The 20,193-nt window shown below is 38.5% G+C and overlaps 1 protein-coding gene across 1 annotated transcript in view; it reads left to right on the top strand.

Moving 5' to 3' along the window:
- The window catches only part of bsna (bassoon presynaptic cytomatrix protein a), a 137,455-nt gene that overhangs the window by 8,874 nt on the left and 108,388 nt on the right, over positions 1-20,193 (top strand). The window lies entirely within an intron of this gene.

The following is a 20,193-nucleotide window of genomic DNA, read 5'->3' as shown; positions in this document are numbered from 1 at the left end:
TGGCAGCCTCTGCCATCAGTGTATTAAGGTGTGAATAGGACATGTTTATGCACTTATTTTACATATAACATCAGAAACACACAGTACAGGAGGTGGAAGTTTTTTATAAGTATTTTACAGCAGTTTAGTGTTGCACTATCAATCATGGATGACTACGTTGAGCATCCATTGACATTAAAATTCATATTTATTTTTTTTATTTTTTAGCTTACCAGTTAATTTAAAGCAGGTATTTCAAACTGTCCAGTGGCCGTCTGCCTTTTTACGGTTCCCTAGTTGTTTCATATCAATTTATGAAACAACAACCTCTCCATATACAATTATAACTATTTTGAAAAATGTATCTAGTTTGGCACAAATGTATGCAAAAGCTCCAATTTGAGTTTGAGACCCCTGATTTAAAGGATGTGGCAGTTAATTTAAAAGTGATTCCTCACCACTGAATACAGTGGGTGTAGTGGTCACCCTGCCTGAAAAAAACACTTTCAACACTTCAAGTTAATGGTTTTTGTCTAGATGCTGGTTCGAAGGCCTTTTGGCATTCACAGAAATATAAATCCACTGCAAGCACTGAATACTTTGGTAGGAAATGACAATGAATACTGGCAAAAGATATCAACTTAAAATATCTGACTTCAAAAACTAATATCTATTGATCCCTGAGGCAATTAATTCATTTAGAGACTCCAGAATGTTAGATTGTAATTTAGCTGATATGTGCCAGTCAGGAAAGCAAAAAAAATGTCCCATCAAGAAAAAGCCTTCAGTGCCGTTCTTTGCTCTTCTTTAAATGAAGAAATATTCTCACACACATTGTCACACACATCTATTGGTCCGTTACTTCTGTGGTTGGACACAAGCACATAGCTAGAAGCCTGGCAAGATGGATTATTGCATGATTTTGTGATCTTCCAGCTGCTTCGCAAAGTTACCATTAAGGTTTCTGTTAAACTACAATTAAAAAACAACATACATACAGATAAACAAACAGGTTAGAAATAGTTAATAGTGGCACATGTTGAGATTTACTTATTGGAATATTCTTTGCAAAAACACATCAGGTATATTTTTTTATGATTTTATGTATATTTCCATACCGTGATGATGCCTGTGGGTAAACGGCACCATACATTTGCTGTTTGGTTCTTTCAGCTGGGGATACATTTCCTCTGACTTTCATTTGTTTGTCAGAGAATATTATGCTGTGCTTTGCCATTTCCCCCCGCTGCACTAGCGAAGGTCAAGCCGTGTTTTCTCATTATGTTGTCGCCATCTGACAGTAAATGTTACCTGTATTGATGCTGTGGCTGAATATGGTTTGTGTGCATGTGCTGTATGTGTGTGCGTGTGTTTGTTAACGCCAAGAAGTACAGACAGACACAGCACCACCTGGAACAAACTACAGCAGCACGCTGTTTGTGTTGTTTCCCCCCTGTATTGTGAAGCCTATTGATGAATGGGTGTTCTTTCATAGTCAATAAGTTTCAACCTTTTCTATTTGTTTGTTGCAGAGCATTAAACTGATTTACTGTTCTGTCCTTTATCCTTCACTGTGGTTTATAAAGATGGTAACAAAGAAGCAAGGGTTGTTTTTCTTGCTGGAAGCCCAAAGAAACTACAAAACTCAGCGCTCCACAGACCCTTAAAACAATCCTGCTCATAAACAACACACCGACACACCAACCTGTGATTCTAGATCAGTGGTTTTATGTGAGTAAAAGATGAAAACATACAGAGTTTCATGAAGTTTAAGCAAGATTTACTTTAAAGCTGAGAGTGTCAGTTTTCTTCTGGATGGTACAGTTTAATTTTACACACATTTCTGCTCCTACAGTCATTTGGACTCAGAGGGGGGTTTGGCACAGTGAAAGACACTCAAATGGGATGTTTTTGTTATCAGCATGAAATTAGGAAAAAATGGGATTTCTGAATTTAGGTCACTTTGCATGATGTGTTCAAAGGTTTGTGAGCAGTTTTCCAGCAGCTTCAAAAGGAGCTGCATCGTCTCTTCCTGTTATCGTGCCGACGTTGTCTGATTTAATACATGAATCCAGTAACGAACCAATCCTGTTCCAGTATGGGTAAACAAGAACTCTAAAAGTCTCCACTTTTAGAAACATTTTAAATATGTCACCATAAGATAAAGATACAGCGTGCTGTCAACAGTTGATTTTGACATTTTTTAACTTGGCTGGCAATATTCATTTTCATACACAATAAAGTAAGTAAATGGAGCTGAAAATAAGGAGAGAGCTGGAGGAAGAGAGGGAATAGAAAAACCAGAAGCAAGATGAGAAGATTGGATTTCAGAGAGACATGAGTTTTAGTTGGGAGTTGGTCCAATGCAAAGTTTATTGTCTGTCACAAAAAGACAAAGAGGTTTCGGTCTCTGAGCTGAAACAGTCTATATTTCTCCTCCTAAATGCAGCTCATACCTGTCAGAAATGTGTGTGTTATATCTTCCAGAATCTGTGAATTACTTGTTTGATGGTATTTCCCGAAAATCTCTGTCTGCTACTGAGTTACTCAAAGTTACTAAAGCTTCACTAATACACAATGTCTATTCAGAGGTCTTCAAACCAAGAATTGTACTTTTAGAATATTATTTAATTCAATCAGCCGTGCCTGATCTGAGAGTAGATTACAGTAATCAGAGGTTAACAGTGTGCTGTTATTAACAGAAACATGTCCGGGGGACCAGAAATAAAAACCTCATTCTTTTTGTACATGCACAGTGTATAGCTCGAGCACTTCCAAGACTTCAAAGGACAGCTGTATAAAAATCTTTGATTAAAGGCTAAGGCACAAGTCTGCGGACGTGCTCTGCTAATGGTGAGCTGAAGCTAAATCCTACACTTTAGAAAAATAATAAAACATTCAGCAGTTGAAAACAATTCACTATAATGAATTTAGCAGCCTTTGTTTCTGACTGGAACTGCTAAGTCCTTATAATTTGCCACAGGTCTGATTCTGGCTGTGTCTTCACCATAGCAACAGTTGCTAAGGCCTGATTGGTACAATTTAGATTCCTCATGCTAAATCTGATTTAGCATCTGATTTCTCTGAAATAAATCTGGAAGATTATAACTGATAATGATTTCTATATTAACAATGGCTACCTGTATGCAAAAGGGGTCACTTGTATACTTGAGTTCCCCTAATCTCTACTGAGCATTTTAGTTTCTTTCAGCTCACACAGTAGTTTTGATTTTGGTTCTCTTTCAGCATCATTTCCAGCAGGCAGCTGTTTTCAGCCAAAAAGTTCCAAGAGCCCTGTGTGGTTTTAACCAAAGGAATGGTGTTAAAAGATAAAGAGAAAAGTGGGAAAAAAAAGGCCATGAGTCAAACACAATAAAAATTACAAGTGACAAAGGCGTGTTTTTGCTGTGAAGTGAGCAGCTGTCTACGAGCCCTGCAGCTCTACTTCACTTTTGGTACAACACCTCTATGTTTCTGAAGGCCTCGCTGAGCAGTCTGCCTGCTTGTCTCTGATTCTGTTTGACAGTCTTGTATGACAGTTAATGAGCAGAATAAAGGGGGGGTAGAGAGAGAAAGAGAGAGAGAGAGGTAAATCCAGCAGGACATGTTGTGGCTCAGCAGTACTGTTGGGTTTTGGCTCTGCCAAGGACAGGCTGCGTATCCTTGCCATCACACAGCAACCTCATAACTCCAGTCTCGCCCTTATTGATTGCATTCTCCCCATATTGAGAAGTGACAGAGTCCTCTGTGTGCTCACTGAGTTTCATGACCTTCAGGCCTCCGCAGCCCAATTAGAAACCCAGGATCTGGTTTCAGACATGGTTGATGCATTAAATCCAACACATGATCAATGTTTCACCGCAGCCCTTAACCAGCGACTTTGATTACAAGTGAAATTAGCTCAGTGCTAATTTGTGCTTTGCCAGCTGTGAGCCTCTTGGCTAGTAATTTAATAAAATCAAATCAGCAGTAAATACTTCACGTCCACAACCTAAAGCCTAATGGCACCATTTTCAGCCTGGCACCAATTTTTCCCATCTGTTTCTGTAGAGCAAGTTTATTTCCTAATTTAATCTACCAGCCTGTTAGGACTGTACTGCAGCCATTCATGCAACTAACTCCAGAAAAACACTTCAGTAGAATCATTCAGAAGGCAAATGATAGAAAAACAGTTCCCGGGCTAAAAATGACCTGTGATGCTAATTTTACTGCTGCACATCATCAAGACAGCTAAGATCAATTCATGAATAAGTAAAAATACAAAAACACAATTTTCCTTCCTTAATAAACTTAACTCCACTTTTTCAGAGCTTCCTTCTGAACTCGCTCAGTTGTCATACGTGACTGGCTCCTGTTCAGTGACTGACTGCTCCCCAGTTGAAGAGGGTAACTAGTCTGGTGCCAGAGGAGTTTTCATTCAGGGTTTCCTACCAAAACACACTGTGTGTATTCCTGAAGCCAAAGGCCAATTTCTATTTATTTTTTTACTATTTTAAACTGTGTATTATGTTTGCCAGCTTGAAATCTGTGTTTGCAAGTGACTGCGGCCAAGTGTCAATCAGTGGTATAGCGGTGCACCAGTAGCAGGAATATGAATCACGCTATCCATGTGCTCTAGTGTGTGTAAGGGTGTTTTTGTGCGCGTACACAATACAAACAAAACAGGGACCTACTTGTAAAAACACTGCTCTATAGCACTGCTAGTAGTCAGAAACTTCACAAGGTACCTCTAATCAATCAAATTAATGATCTTGAAAGTTTATTCTTGACCTTGGACATAGCAGTTTGACAAAATAATCTTAACCAAAGGTCCACTTACGCTCTTTTAAAAAACTTTCACTGCACAAACTTAAAAAGATCAAGAAATGTGATGGAAAGCTCCCTAAAAAGCTGGTATGTGGAACTGTAGTTAACTTCAAAATTGTATTTCACATCAAAGTGTTTGCTTCATATTGTAAGTTTCACACTCTCCTCTCGACCTGCTGTCCTTGTATCATGCTGAGTCAGTATTTAGTCATCATGTTACTACATCAGTCAACATGTCTTCACACAGTTATTATTCTGCTGTGTTCAGATTTACACACTCACAGCAAGCAAGAAGACACAGACACAGTTACAGACACAGTAAACAGAGAAACCCTCAAAGCCAAATCATAATAAAGATGCATGATAGGAACAATAGAGATGATGATGATTGTGGAGAAATTATTTTGCTAACAGTTTTTTTTTGCAGCAATCTGTGTCAGGAAATAGAAAGTGTTGAGTGAGGTAGTCTCTATTTATATCCCTCTGTCCCATTTACTGCCCATTCTGAGTCTGAGCAGCACAAATTAATCCTTTTATTACACATGCAGCATGAAATAGCCTGCTGCTGCTGCTGGTGAGAAAAAAGATGGCTGGTTGGGGGAAATGATATTTAAAACTGAAGAGGGAAGAGAGAATTAGACAGAGATGTATAATGTTTGTCAGATGTAAAAACAAAAAAACAAAATGCGTTCCCGGAAAGTGTAACCTTAAAAAGTATTACAAAGCGGTAAAATTGTGAAGGAGGGTTGGGTTGCCATAGAAACAGCCAGCTTGCAGAGCATTCCAAAGTACTACATTAAAAATGACCTCCAGAGTTACTCTAAATTAAATTACATTAGTAATTATGATCATTACATAATTAGTTAGAAGAAATTACTCCAAAAACTGTATTAATTCTCAATATCACCAGATTTTTTATTTCCTATCAACCTTTCTCAAAGATGCAGAGGGATGAACGTCATGTTTTGTTGTTGTTGTTTTTTAGCATATATGGTGTTCCTTGTGTGTGATAGATAACTAATTAGTATAGTTAAACATAGTGGAACCTTACATTTACTCTTCTAATCTCAAACCGCTGGCTATTTCTTTTTTTAGCTTTATGAATAGCAATGTCAGTATATCAACAACTATCGGATGCGTTGCACTTAGCTTGAAGACACAAAGCGTGATATGACCACAAATTAAAAAAATACAATAATTTAGTTAGTTTAATAAAGTTTAAAATGAAGCTTCTGTAGTTCAATTTGCTGCATCACTTCTATATCGGCAAAGTGCTTCCTGTTTCTACTGATATCTCCTTGATGTGAACATTTCTCTTCCTATTTTTATTATAAACATGATATCATGGTCAGCTCAGAGTACCTTCTACTTTCACTGTCAGTGCTTAAGAAAAGTCACAGGATGGCACAAATGTCCTGGGGGATAAAACTACCCACTAAGAGACACTGGGCACTGGTTATATTTAGTTCTACTGCAAACCCATAGGCAAATACACACATACACACACAGTCAGTGATCAGTGGTTAGTCCTCGCCTGGGTGTTTCATGTGAGGTGCTGTCCAGAAAATATGGGCTTCTTAAAGTAAAAACTGTATAGGAGTCTAGGAACATTTACCAGGTTATATTCCTTTAAACTGGTTTGTTGATTTGTTTCAGTTTTTTCTGTATTCCTTATTAATATTGTGACTTTTGAGACCAATGGTTCCACCAACTATGAGGAACTACTTTTTTACTTGGACTCAGCCTTGAGTCACTTGGAAAGTCGCCTTGTGACCTTGGTTGATTATTGTTATAGTTTTGAAATAGTTACAGAGATCAGACGTCAAGCTTAAATTGTCAGTTCAAATTATCCAGCAATTTTTTTCCTCTGTATAATCACACCCTTAGAAAAAGTTGAGGAATTTTAGTCACATTCATCTACAATTTGTTTGGCCTTTGGAGTAAGTTTCTGGTTTGAGCTTCTTTGTTAAGGTATAAAGAGTTTTGCTGTGAAGCTTTGAGAAGATCAAACCTTCACCATTCTTCCACTCAGGTGCGTCTCTGATTTTGTGGGGTAAAAATATGTTATTCCTGCTTTTTTCTCAGTTACCCACAACACAGTGCTTCCTTTGTTTTTGTTGATCCCCTCGTGGGCCTGTTGGTTGACTTAATGAGAGTAATTATGAAATGACTCTTATTAAGGCTAAACAGGCTGCTCTGTAAACAAAGATCATAGAGGGAGAGAGAGGGAGAGGAGTGACTGGGCAAATGGCAGAAACAGTAAAGGGATTAAGGAGAAAGTAGGGTTTGTTCAACATGGGGAAATGAGAGTGGAAGAGAAAGAGAGGTGTACAGAAAAAAATAGTGGGCCGTACATTCATACACACTCACATATAAGAGAGGTTTCATTGGCAAATATTGTTCTTCTCTTGATGTTTAGTAGTTTTGTCTTTACGTTTCCTACTGATAAAATACATCAATCTGAGCTGGAGTTCAAATCGAAGGAAAAGAGTTTATTTAAGATTCCACCAGTCAGTAATAAAGGCCCAGTGTGTAACATTTAGGAGGATCTATTGGCAGAAAAAAAATACACTGGCTCCAAAAAGGGCCTTTTGTGTTTTTTCGCCAGTTTCACAGCCACCACAGTTTCTCCTACACGTTTGGAAGGCAAGTAGTATTCAGTTTTTTGCAATGTGCAACTTCACTGCTAGATCCCACTAAATCCTACACACTGGTCCTTTAAGTCATTAGTGGACGCCAAAGAGAGATGACCAACTGACTTCTAGTCTTGGAACACATTTTTTTGTTGCTCTATATTTGTGAACTAAACATACATGTTTTTTTTCTTTTTTAGATTTTCATAAATTATGCTATATTTTGATTGGATAATTGCGTATTGGAACTGTGAACCTCATTTATATGCCAGATGAAGGTTGTTTTTATTAAGTTTTGTCCTAGTCATACATGTAAGGACCCTCATAATTACCAAATGCTTTCCCCAGGCACTAAACCTAACCACAAATACAAACCCTCACAGTTCCAACTTTGGGTCCCTGTGTCAATTGTTCCGTTATCTCTTATTAAATGCCAAGGCCAGAAAAATTTACATTTCATAATTTCATTCATTTTGTTTGTTTTTTTTTTATCTTCCCGTAAAATGTTACAATGATGACTCATCTTGAAATTCTTAATGCATATACTTCCATGTATATTTCACTTTCAGCGTCTGTTCAGTTCAAACTGACAGCAAAATGGTTGCCTGTTTATTTCTTTTTCATTCGTCTCCACACTTGCTTATTCCTCTGTGTTTACACCTGCATGGTCCATCCTCTCTGTTCATTTTTCTTTCTCTCCCGTTTAATGCATTTGTTTGCCTCTCCTCCCGAAGCGACACACAACTGATAGGAATTTCAATTAAAGTGCAGAGGAGATGTCGAGGGGTTTTAAAAGTTCAGTCTGCAGTGAGAGGGAAAGTACCTCAATCCCCCGCTGGTGCTATAGACTCTTCTAAATGCATAACATGTAGCGTGTTAAAAAGTATTCTCTATGTTTGATATGTACTGTTTCATTTTCACATTTAATTTTGATGTCCTACTTCTATTAGGCCTCTTGGATAGATGACAGATTAGACAGATCTAAGTGTATAAGGGACAAACATCTGTCCTGACATAAACATAGTTACCCCAAATACTGATGAAGTAGATGTTGCTTCATTATGTCCTAGAGTCAGACTGAATTCAGTGAGAAAGTACAGCAGGAGGGGAATCACCTTGATATGGATTTCCATTGTGTGTGTGTGTGTGTGTGTGTGTGTGTGTATAAATATGTATAAATGTGGGGCTGTGCGGATGTAAGGAGAGAGAGAAATAGAGAGTGAGGGATATGTTTTCAAGTGTGGAGCAGCATGCTAAGCAGGGTAATTCTCTGAGACCTTCCCTCTCTCTTCCCCTCTCTCCTACATCTCACTACTTTTCCCTTTGATCATTTTCACACCACCCTCCATTTGTCAGAATTTGGCTTCTTTCATTTCAGTGTCTGAGCCGACCAAGGCGGTGCCTGTAGTCAGTCAGCCAACTCGGCACTGAGACAGCCAGTCAGGTAGACAGGTAGGTTCACTCAGACAGGCAGCCAGTCTTTAAGGCAAAGTACTCATCCAGCCTCTACTGTAAATCATCAGTCAGTAACTTGGCTTCAGTAGGCTATATGTTAATCAGTCACAGGCTTAGGACGGTCAGTTAGAAACTCATCAGTTCAGTGTAGTCAGTTGGTCAGATAATTGATCAGCTGCCCTGATAGCCTATTTGTCAGTTAAAGGAACAGTTGGACATTTTGGGAAACACATTTGTTTGCCATCTTACCCATCCCAGTTTATCTCTTTCATAGTCCAGTACAGAGATAGGTCTGGTATAAGTTTAGCTTAGCTAAGCACAAAAACTGGAAACACAGGGAAGGTCCATCTAATGTGAAAACCTCCCAAACTGTCACCTTTTGTTTTCTATGAAAGACGGTGTCTTATCTCATAATAGCTTACAGCACTATTTAAACCGTCTCCCAGCAATTTAAGTTTATATATGTCTACTAGCCTACAGCCCTTGCTGGCAATGATTTCCATTACATTCATGTACTGCTTGTAAGTTGCTGTTGCAAATTATATAAAAGTAATAAAGACAAGTTGCCTATTTGCAAATGCCTCAAGTACTTCTTCTATCTCATGTATATGGTGCCTCCAGTGTATAATATGTGTGTGAAATGATGAACTTGTTTATGTGGACCTTATTCTAGAATAGAAATAGTAATTATATTACAATATCTAACACAATATATATAGAAATAGAAAATGTATATATAATAATAAATAATAATAATTTAATTTATAGAGCGCTTTTCAAGCAACTCAAAGACACTTCACATGAGTTAAAATCTAAGCACATAGGTATATACATATAAGTAAAAATAAAAAATATAAGTATAATAAGAGACTAAGTATGTACCTTTACAATACAATATATGCAATATATGACAATATAGACAGAAGTAAATGTATGCCATACTATGTGACCGACAGAAATGAAATGAGTAATAGTAGTGAGTTTAAAAGATTGCAGTCTTACATAAGTTACGAAGTATTACAAAGAATGATGTAATAAGCCAGTGTATTTCACACTGACCCGAGTTTTGCACCTTAATCCGATTATTGCACATTAACCAGAGAACATTTCAAGCGCCAGTTAAATGACTCTGGCCATTCCTGTAGAGGGGTGTTGTTAGCCCAGTCCAGTTTATTGTCGATGTGAACTGCAAAGTACTTGTAGTCCGCTATAGTGTCTACACTTACCCCTTTGATGGAAACAGGGATCATTTATTCAGTCATTTATCAAGGCAGACACAACCAGTTGCAAGGTGGTCAGACAGCCAATAAGTGAGTTAGCAGAGCTTAACTGTCAAGTGACCAGTCTGTCAGCATTTCATAGAGTCAGTTGTAATGCTAGTTACTCAGTCTAGTTAGCTATACTAGTTAGCCCATTTAGCCAATGGATACTAACTAACTAAGCTATTGCTCAGTCATTCTGCTAGCACCAACTTGGCCAATCAGACAGTAGACAGCCAGTCAAGATAAATACAGCATACTAAGCCTATTAACCAGCAGGTTAGTGAGTCATGTAGGCAGCTAGTTAGATGGTCAGAGAGACAGTATGCTAACATGTAATTCTGTCAGACAGGCAGCCAGACAGTCAGTCAGACAGACAGATATCATTTTCAAAATCCAATTTCTGTTTTAGCATTTTCTTTCTTGGGGACTTGATTTGACTGGGAGAAGAGTTGATGAAGCATTATACATCTCAATTAGTGTCTGCTGCTGCATGTCTGTCTGTGTGTGTGTGTTGTGTGTGAGAGAGAAGAGAGAGAGAGAGAAAATTGGAGTTGTTCATGTGCCTACATTTGTAATATAGTCCTACTGTATGTGATTGGCAAGCTCTAGCATATGTGCATACAGCTGTGTGTGTGGTGGTGTTGGTGTATGTAGAGAGAGAGAGAGAGAGAGAGAGAGAGAGAGAGAGAGAGAGAGAGAGAGAGAGAGAGAGGAAATTAAGTTGTTCATGTGCTCTAAATTTGTATATAATCCTACTGTATGTGATTGCAAGCTCTAGGCATATGTGCATACAGCTGTGTGTGTGTGTGTGTGTGTGTGTGTGTGTGTGTGTTTGTATGGCTCATAATGAACAGCCTGTTACGCACTGGGGAGTTGATGACATCTCTAACTGCTGAAAGCACTGAGCCCGTTCTCACACAGTGAGGTAAACGTACGCAGGTGTGTGTGTGTGTAATGACATGTCAAGCATACATGACAATAGCCAGGGCACACACAAACAAACAGTGTACACACTCTGCATGTACATAAATGTAAATGTCAATAAAAGCAATGCACAAGCACTGTCTGCATTCTGCATAGCAAACACATACACACAGCATTTAAATGACTGAACAGTAGTCATCATTTATAGCGGCCATCTGCTGATAATGCATCAAAAGGTTAGAAAGATATGGGCTAAAGACATAAATAGATGGAGAAGTTTAATAGACATCTGGCTGACAGAGAGTATCACTACTGCAGAAAACAGTAAGTGTGTGTGTGTGTAGGTGTGTGTGTACACATGCACGAGCGCAGACAGGCACCTGGGTATCGTAGAATACAGTTAGAAGTGTTGGTCTCCAGTCTCTCTGGCTCTAAATCAAACAGCAACCATCAAGCACCTGGTGTGATGGGCCTACACAGCATCACACTGAATGAGATTTAAATGAGAAATTTTATTGTAGCTGTGGTGGCACTGAAGGCATTTTCTCTCCTTGCAAAACCCCTATTCTATTCTACTCTAATCTATTCTTTTCTTTATTTGCGCTTAAAGCCATTTAGAGAGAGTAGGTGTCAGTTTTTGGGAGGAAATTTCATAATTTAGCCATTTAAATCCAGGTCGGTGTTTGTGGCCTTTACTCAGCGCCATGTGGGATCATTACAGAGTCATTTGCAGCAAAGCCCCCTACACTGCATCGTCTTACACAAACTGCCACAGACAGTGTGTGTGTGGCTGTGTATGTTCTGAAGTAGACGTGCATTTTTGTATGCATAAATATGTACTCTATACATGGGGGTAGACGCATGCCTCCAGGTAGAGTGTGTTGGTGTAAATGTGCACAAGTGTTGCAGTGCAAGGCACAGCTCACAGATTACATAACAGCTTAGTCTTTTTAAATGCTTACATACAGTAATAATGCATTGCAGAATACTCTTGCAGGTTGATTTAGCTTTATTTCTTTTGACCTCTTTTCTTCTCAGTTCATCATCGGATGGATACTATCCTACTATACTATACGCTCCATGACATGAAAGCTTTCACTACTTTTTAGAATTTAGAATCTAGAATTTGAGATCTTAAATATGGTCAAGCTCCAAACTGTTTTATATACCATAAATAGGGCTGTAACAGCAACATCAAAGCTACACCTTGTCTTTTGTAAGGTGGGTCAATCTTAGATCTTCTTCCTCCTCTGTTCCTGTACCACAGCATTATCATCACCAACTGTAAAAGAAGAGATTATGTACTTTTGAGCTTGAGTGTGTGGAACAGACACAGCTGTTATATAATGTTAGCTTAAGCAAGATGGCTTAAACACCAAACTGACATGCCTGATGTCACAGTATCTCTGTAACATTTAATATTGTTGTCGTATTGCTATTTGGTGTTCAGTGTTTTTACTTGATTAAGCTTGTCAGGTAGTTGGTTTGACTCATTCATTGGTCATTTTTATTGTATTGTCTACCATTAATGTACATTTTACAGTTCTTAATTAAAAAAGAAACTGTATTGAGAGTGGTATCAAAAATCTCTGCGAGGAGAGAAAGTAGGAGGGCATTATCACCTTGTACATGATAGATTAGATGTGTCAAATTGTGCCACAGAGAATCCAGATAATACATTTTCACTCTAACAATAGCCTGATTTCATTTATTATTTCCTCTTCGGTGATGTAAATCGAAAAATAACCTGTTAGTTGTTACTCTTTGGTTTGATTGAAAAAAGAAATTTCAAGCCCTGCAGCTCCACAATAACATCCTCTGAATGACAAGCTCCTTTTTCTTCCTCTATCTTTTGAATGTATGGCAAAACACCAGAAAACACATGGTGTGGTGTAATACACTGTATACTTACTCTGTCTTGTTACACAGAAAATAGACCGCTGAGCTGCCCACTCACTCCTTAAAACAGTGAAAGGCACCAGTGAGAATAGGTGTGTGTGGGCATGTGTGTAGTTTCTTTGTCAACTTCCACTGCTCCTCATTCCCAATTCCATAAATCTAGTTTTCCTGTTATAATTGCCTGCTGCAGGGGCCCAGTTTCCCTATGGGAATCAATAAAGCCTTATTTCTCACTCAGAATATGTGCATACATTGCTTCCACTTGTGCATGTATTCAGTATATGTTTGCATGCACCCAATAGACCTGGTGCCCATAGTAACAGATATTAGCAGGGTGTGTTGTGTTGAATCATCTGTTAGAGGAGCGAGGAGGAAAAGAGAGCACCGGCTGCCAAGTCTATCAGCTCTCTGGGCCAGGTGAAACCAGTAAACGGTGATGACAGGCTGCCTCCACACGCTTTAATGTACGTATTTAACTGGTAGGACTACCTGAAAGATACTTACACGAGCTACGTAGCATTATAACATCACTTACATGACAAATAATCACCAAAAGGAAATACAAGAGGAAATATTTATGTGACCACAGATTGAAGAACTAAGGAAAAGAGGTAAGAACAGTCTGAGTGAGCAGAGGTATGATTCAGAACGTGACCTCCTGATGCATTTGTTCAGATGGTGAGTTTCCTGCCTGAGCTGAGGAGTGACTCCGCTGTGGGAAGGTTACTGAAGGTTAGCAGAGAGGGAAGAGACTCAGCCCCACAACCAGCTGACGGTAGCGAAGAGAATACAGTATATGAGCCACTGTGGAATAGCAGGAATAAATCTAATTTGCGGTGAAATCAAAGAGCCACACTTTTCCTGCCTAAAAATGTTTAACCCAGAGGAAAGTCGTGGTAGCTAATGTCACGGTCTAGCACAATGCTACCTAACATGCTACACAAATGGTTACCTAGTCAAAGTTGACCCTCCGAGTTCACCCAAAGGTGGGTGCCTGTGCAGGTGAGCTAGCCTGTAGCTATGGTACCTTCTTTTGTGTTCATGCTAGTTAGCTAACTTGTGCTCTGAAAAGTTGTAGCATAACTGAAAGCAACATAAGAAAAATATGTTTTAGGCTAGTTAGCTAGCTAATTTGTGCTACAACAATATTTAGCATAACAAGATTTGAAAGAAAGTTTTGAGAAAAGGAAAGAGAAACGAGGAGGGAGGAGAGAAGAGGAGGCAGATAGAAAGTTGTGAAATTAAATGGATATTGGTGAAACCAGATTTTCCTGTTAAACTCAGAAACAAGAAAAAAAATACCTTCAGCATTTTATATTTTTGCACTAGCTTGTCTTTAAGAGCTAATGTTACAAATCCTAACACTCTGTCAAGCTAACAACATGCCAACCAACCTGTTAGCGTATTTCATATTTTGTCAAAGCTAATCGAGCTAAACTAGCCGCGTTAACTATCTGTTGTTGGCTAGCTAGGAGAGGAATGCTAAAATAAAAAAATAACTAATTCATTCAGATTAATGACCCAATCTGTGCTCCCGAAAAAATTTACAATTTGCATACGGTAACTCTCGAGAACTGAGGGACAGGGAATAAAGAAAGGGAAAAATGAGGGAACAGAGGTGACGAGGAGAGGACAGAAAATAACGGGAGGTGAAGTGCAGAGAAAGGAGGGAGAGAAGAGGAGGCAGATGGAAATAAATGGGCCGTACAAAAGCAATTCTGTCAACAGCCCTGAGTGGGAAGAAATGGAGGCAGAGGAGGAATAGAAGAGGAGGGGGAAATAGATGTTTAGTTTGGGTCCACCAATAACCTAAATAGACTTGTTTTGCTGCAGGTCTAGAGGAGGGATAAGGAATGTACCCGGCAAGGGGGAACAAGATCAAGTAAATCCCACCCAAACCTCTGTTTGCTCTGAGTATCAGCTGGAAGAGAAGGATACCAAAGCTAACATCAATAACAAGTGAAACCACCTCATCTGGGGATTTTCTGGGATTGCAGATGAATAACTACAGTCAGGCAGCCGACTGCAGTCCGCCCCCTCTCTCCTCCCACCTCAGCATGAGAATTTATCTAATCAACCATATTTTTAAAACTGGTTCACTGGTCAACCCATCAGCTACAGTATATGATATTCAATATATAATATATGAGCATTATATCAAAGTGTTGTCATTTAAATGATAACTTGAGGTTTCCCTAAAGCAAAATTTGTCATTTGTAAAATGATAGCCATCAAGTCTGCCATAGTTGTGGAGAATATGGCAAAATCTGCAACATATTACTCTAAAAAAGTGTAAGTGATGGGAGGACATTTGTCAAAATCTCTGTGCCATACATGAAAATGAAATGGAAGAATTTTTTATCTTAATATTTCATTTTTAGCCTCCTTTTAATGGCGTTTGAATGCATGTTGAACTAGTTTATTCTGATGACAGCTGAGTCTGAGACGTCCTGTTACGGCCACCATAGTGAAGCCTCATTTAGAAATTATTTAAAGCAGTCCATGAAAAAGTCCCTCTGAGGTTAACAGTGCCTTACCGTGGAGACCTGGGTAAGACACTGTGACATGCTTACCCCAGTTATCTCCCTTCCTCCCGTCTCTACTCATCTGTCTTTGTCACTTACATATGATTGGCAGACAAGCTTTATCCCTCTCTCCCACAATCAGACAGTAAATTGAGGGTTATAATGGGAGTGGGTGAAATCACTTTGACTGAACAAGCATGTGTATTGGGTCATTAAAGGCTGGGTACGACAGTGATAAATGTCCCCAGTGCAACGCAGAGGCAAAGTGTGTAAACACAGAGAGAGAAGGACTGTTCCTATTATTTGGCTTGCCACCTACATCAGCCTCAGTTTCTCGGAACAATTAGTGATGGTGTCCTGAAAATGAAAACGAGTATCCCAGCTCTCTCATTGTTGTGTGTCTTCCTCTTATCTCCTTCCCCCTCTATAGTTTTTACATTCTTTCTCCTATTCCTCTCTGTATTGTAGTGTTGGCCTTAAGTATCCATCAGTAGTTACCGTCACAAGCGTCATTTAGCTATTTAGCACACTGAGAGATAAAATTCATAATCCGTGTACCTTATGTGCCTAAGATCACACAGTAAAAGCTTTGGTTATTAAGCTCTGGTTGTTTCTAGTTTCATTGTGGTTTCTCCTGTCAACATATGTGAAAGCGCTATTCTTTCACCCAAAAGGGGATGCGGCCTTGGCACCAGGGGCATGATAACGTGCTGCTGATGTGAAATAGAAAAAGAGTAACTACAGATAACGTTTCAACAAGGGGTATTTGAGGAATAGATGAAATATGCTTGTCAGTATTTGTCACAGATCTGACAGAATGGTGGATGTAACAATGTTATAGGAACTGTGCCGGTGGTGGTACAACACTCACCTGAAACCGGGTGTCGGTGGTAGAATATACAAACAGAATCGTTTTTTGGCAAAATATAGAGCTGATTTCTCTCCGAGTGTACTGTAGCTCATGTTCTTTTGCCTCTGTTTTTCTCTTTCTTCTTCCTTTCCCATCATCAGTTTCCCTGTCAGCTTTAAGTCTCTTATGCCGTCTTCTTCAATGTCTCTGCTGGGTGAATCAGTCAAGCTTTGAGGTTTTTGTTGAGTCACCCCATTCCCCTTCAAACACACACGCACACACACACACACACTTGCAGCTATCGACGCACAGCGTGACTCCTGTACCGCTGTGTGTGTTGTAGTGCTTGTGCACAGTGATTGCGTTTTGGATTCGTTTAGCCCTCTGTGTTGCTCTGAAAATATGTACCGTACATTAGCGAAGACAGATTTAGTGTACAGTCAGTAAAATCAGTTCTTCTTGTTTGTTTCATAGACATCACTCTGGCCCTACAAAGCCAACTGTTATCCTTCAGTTAATATACTGTAGCTGCAGGGGAAGTTTTTCAACCAAAATGACTGCTAACACTGTAGTAAACGCTGAAGGAATTTGAGAAATATTTTTGAAGTTTGTATAATATGAAGTTTGACGGTCTTTGATTTTGATCAAGGCTCTGACTATAGTGAAACTGGGAAAAATACTGCGAGATCAAATATGAAGTTGCTGCAGTGTGTTTCTTTGTAGGTATTCTCTGTGTGAGAAGGACAAGCAGGGTCGCCTAAGGTTGACTTCCCTTTCGAGAGTGGATATAAAAATGTTGAAAAGGAATTCAACAAAGGAAAAAAGAAAACATTGCGGTAGCGAGGCCATGGTCAGTGCCGACTGAAAAGATAATGGAGAGTAAGCGACAGACAGGCAATAAAGAGAAGGACAACTGTGCAAAGAGAGGGCGATGTGATTGAGAAAAAGAAATGTTTGCAGAGACAAAGACTGCAATGGAGAAAAACAAATAAAATAGAAAAGGAGAAAAAGTCACATAGAGAGATTTTGTCATGGCCAGACTGTCCACAAGAAGAAATACTTTAAGTGAAAGGGGAAGCAGACTGGAACATTGTGACACAGGAGCTCAGTAAATCAACATTTCCAATTTTCTAACCATTTAAAGTTAGTAACACACCGAGCCTGGACTCATTCAGTCAATGCAGGCAATTGAATAGAATAGTTTCTTGCCTACCCATCCTATTCCATTTTGGGATGCACAAGTATCATTACGGATATTTAACGGAATTAACGGATAAACAAGGAACCTAAAACTGTAACAAACATTGCCTTGCATGATTAAAAAAAAAGGCTGTCGACATATACATGCCGAGATATTTCAGTTCTGAAAGTCACACCAGCAGTCCTCTTCTTTTCCAGCATAGAAGGTTGTCTCATCTGGGCGTCATTTGATTACAGTTACATCAAGTGTTATTTTTCTGTTTTAGAGGGGCAGTTAGCTTGGCAGCAGGGCCAAAAACATTCCCTGTATAGAGGTGGCAATGTTAACTCTCAATCACAGGGAAAATTGGGTACTGAGCTAGTTTCATCTGAGCCGGAAGATTGAAAGTAAAATAGTTTCAGCTGATGCTTCGGGGAAAAGCTTTTGCTGTTATTATGCATGATTGAGTTTATGTAGTGTCGTGTGTTGTAGAAGTTGCAGAAGTACTATTACATATACAAATTTAAGTAAGTTAAAATCGTGATTCAGATTGGAATCAGATTGTATGTTGCATTGAATATTTGCAGGTTGTGTCAGTGACTATGTTTATTCACAGTCATTTTCCAGTATTTTTAGATATTCTGAATTATTCCAAATGTAGCATTTTCTGATTAAGATACAAGGGTTACGATTCAATATATTATGCCAATATTATTAGTAGTTTTTTTCTGAGCGTGTATTAGCAAGAATCTGATATTATTGAAAGCTTGTCACGTGTCCTTAACATAGATATAAAACCCTGCCCGATAACCTGTATATTAGGTGCAAATATAGACCCTGAAAAACCTAAAACTGTACAAAGAATTATTGCCCTGACTTTTCTATCAGCTAAACGGATCATTTTAATGAACTGGAAACAACGTAAGCCAAATTGTTTTAGTATGGAGAACTGGCGCAAGGACTTCATGGAGCTTTTATCGATGGAACAGGCCGCCTCCACTCTAATAGAGGATAATAGGCCAAATGAATTGTGGACCTTTTTTAAATCTTGTCTCCAGGAAACATAAGGATCCCCATGCTGTGAAGAACTGATATACTACTGTACCGACCCCTCCTTATCCTTTTTGGTGGTTTGTTTGTGTTGTTTTGTTTTGTTGTTGTTGTTTTGTTTCATTGTTGTGTATGTGTTGTTGTTGTTATCAAAATATTAATAAAAATAAAAAAAGAATCTGATATGATACGCCTCACGATACAAGGGTTACGATTCAATATATTGTGATATATTGCGCTACTGTAAGCAAGGTCCTATATTGGGAATCATTTTCTTTGAATCTAATTTTAGGAAATCTTCTTTATGCAACCAGAACAGAGGGATCTGCATTTATATATATCACAGTGCCCGCTGTTTTTTACATTATGTTAATCTGAATATCTGCAGCTGCTTGTAAATGAGAATATAAATGATCTATTAATTTTCCTTAGCCATCTAAACAGCTTACTAGGAATATTGTATTTTTCAGAATAACTGGAATATTTTGTGCATGTACATGTAGTCACTGTTGGAACTAATAATTTCATTCTCAAAACTAAGATTTAAAATATTCCTAACAGACAAACATGCACAATGATTGTGTATGAATTTACAGCAACAGGTTTCATACGTTCTGAATTTTATGGAATAAAAACAAAAAAGTACAGTACACACTCATGTCCATACACACATTTGTGTTTGGCACAATACTTCGTAAAGAAGTAAAGTGCAAAAACAGAGGAAATAACTTTGAAGAACGTTTCATTGTTAACATCAACTCTTTTAATAATTTAGAAGTGTCCTCAGGCTGAGTTTTGCACTGATTTACTTCCCTTCAGGTGTGTGTGTGTGTCTCCTGCCTGATGTGTGCACTGAATGAATGTGTTCTGGGTGTGTATGAGTGCATGTCGCCTTTGACACAGTAGAAATCGGTGTGTGTGTGTGTGTGTGTGTGTGTGTATGTGGTTTGTCATGCCACAGCCTGTTATGTTCCACTTTAATTTGTTATTGCCTGTGGATGTTTCAGAGGTCCTTATCAGTAATTATTTTGCTGGTTTTTAATGTTCTTTCTGCTGCTGTTTCTCTAGCTGTAAGAAGATAATTGAATTTGCTTGAATACAGTGACAATTACCAGGCTGAATTCTCCTGTGGTGCTCATTCATTTAATAATGCATTAAATAAAATAAGAATTTTTATTTTTTAGATATTAAATTCTGGCCCTGCAGCAGAAAACATTAAATTAACAATACTATAATCTTATATACCATTTAAATAAACACTGACACAAACCGTTCTGAAAGAGATTTTCAGGTCAGAGAATTCAGTTTGTCAATCTGTCTTAGTCATGATGAATTAGTGTGTTTTGGTCTAATAGGATCTTTATTCTGAATAGATTAACATATGACAGTTGCCCCTCATAGTTACTGCTGCTATGCCAGTCAAGGTGTCCGTTCTTGCACACTAGTTTACAGTGACAACAGTGGTGGATTATTGAAAATCTATAAACAATGGGTCAAAGCTAATGTCTCTGAATCTATAAGCTGACTTTTAAATGTTTCAAGCTGATTTAGTTTTAAACAGAAAATCTTGTAAATGGGTATATACGGGCTATGCATTTGATGGCTATGTACATGATATTGTGTTAAAAGA

The sequence above is a fragment of the Morone saxatilis genome, unplaced genomic scaffold (assembly GCF_004916995.1).
Source record: "Morone saxatilis isolate NCDOM2014 unplaced genomic scaffold, NCSU_SB_2.0 Contig15, whole genome shotgun sequence".
Lineage (NCBI taxonomy): Eukaryota > Metazoa > Chordata > Actinopteri > Moronidae > Morone > Morone saxatilis.
Note: the sequence above shows the minus strand (reverse complement) of the source record. Positions and strands in the feature narration are given on the sequence as shown.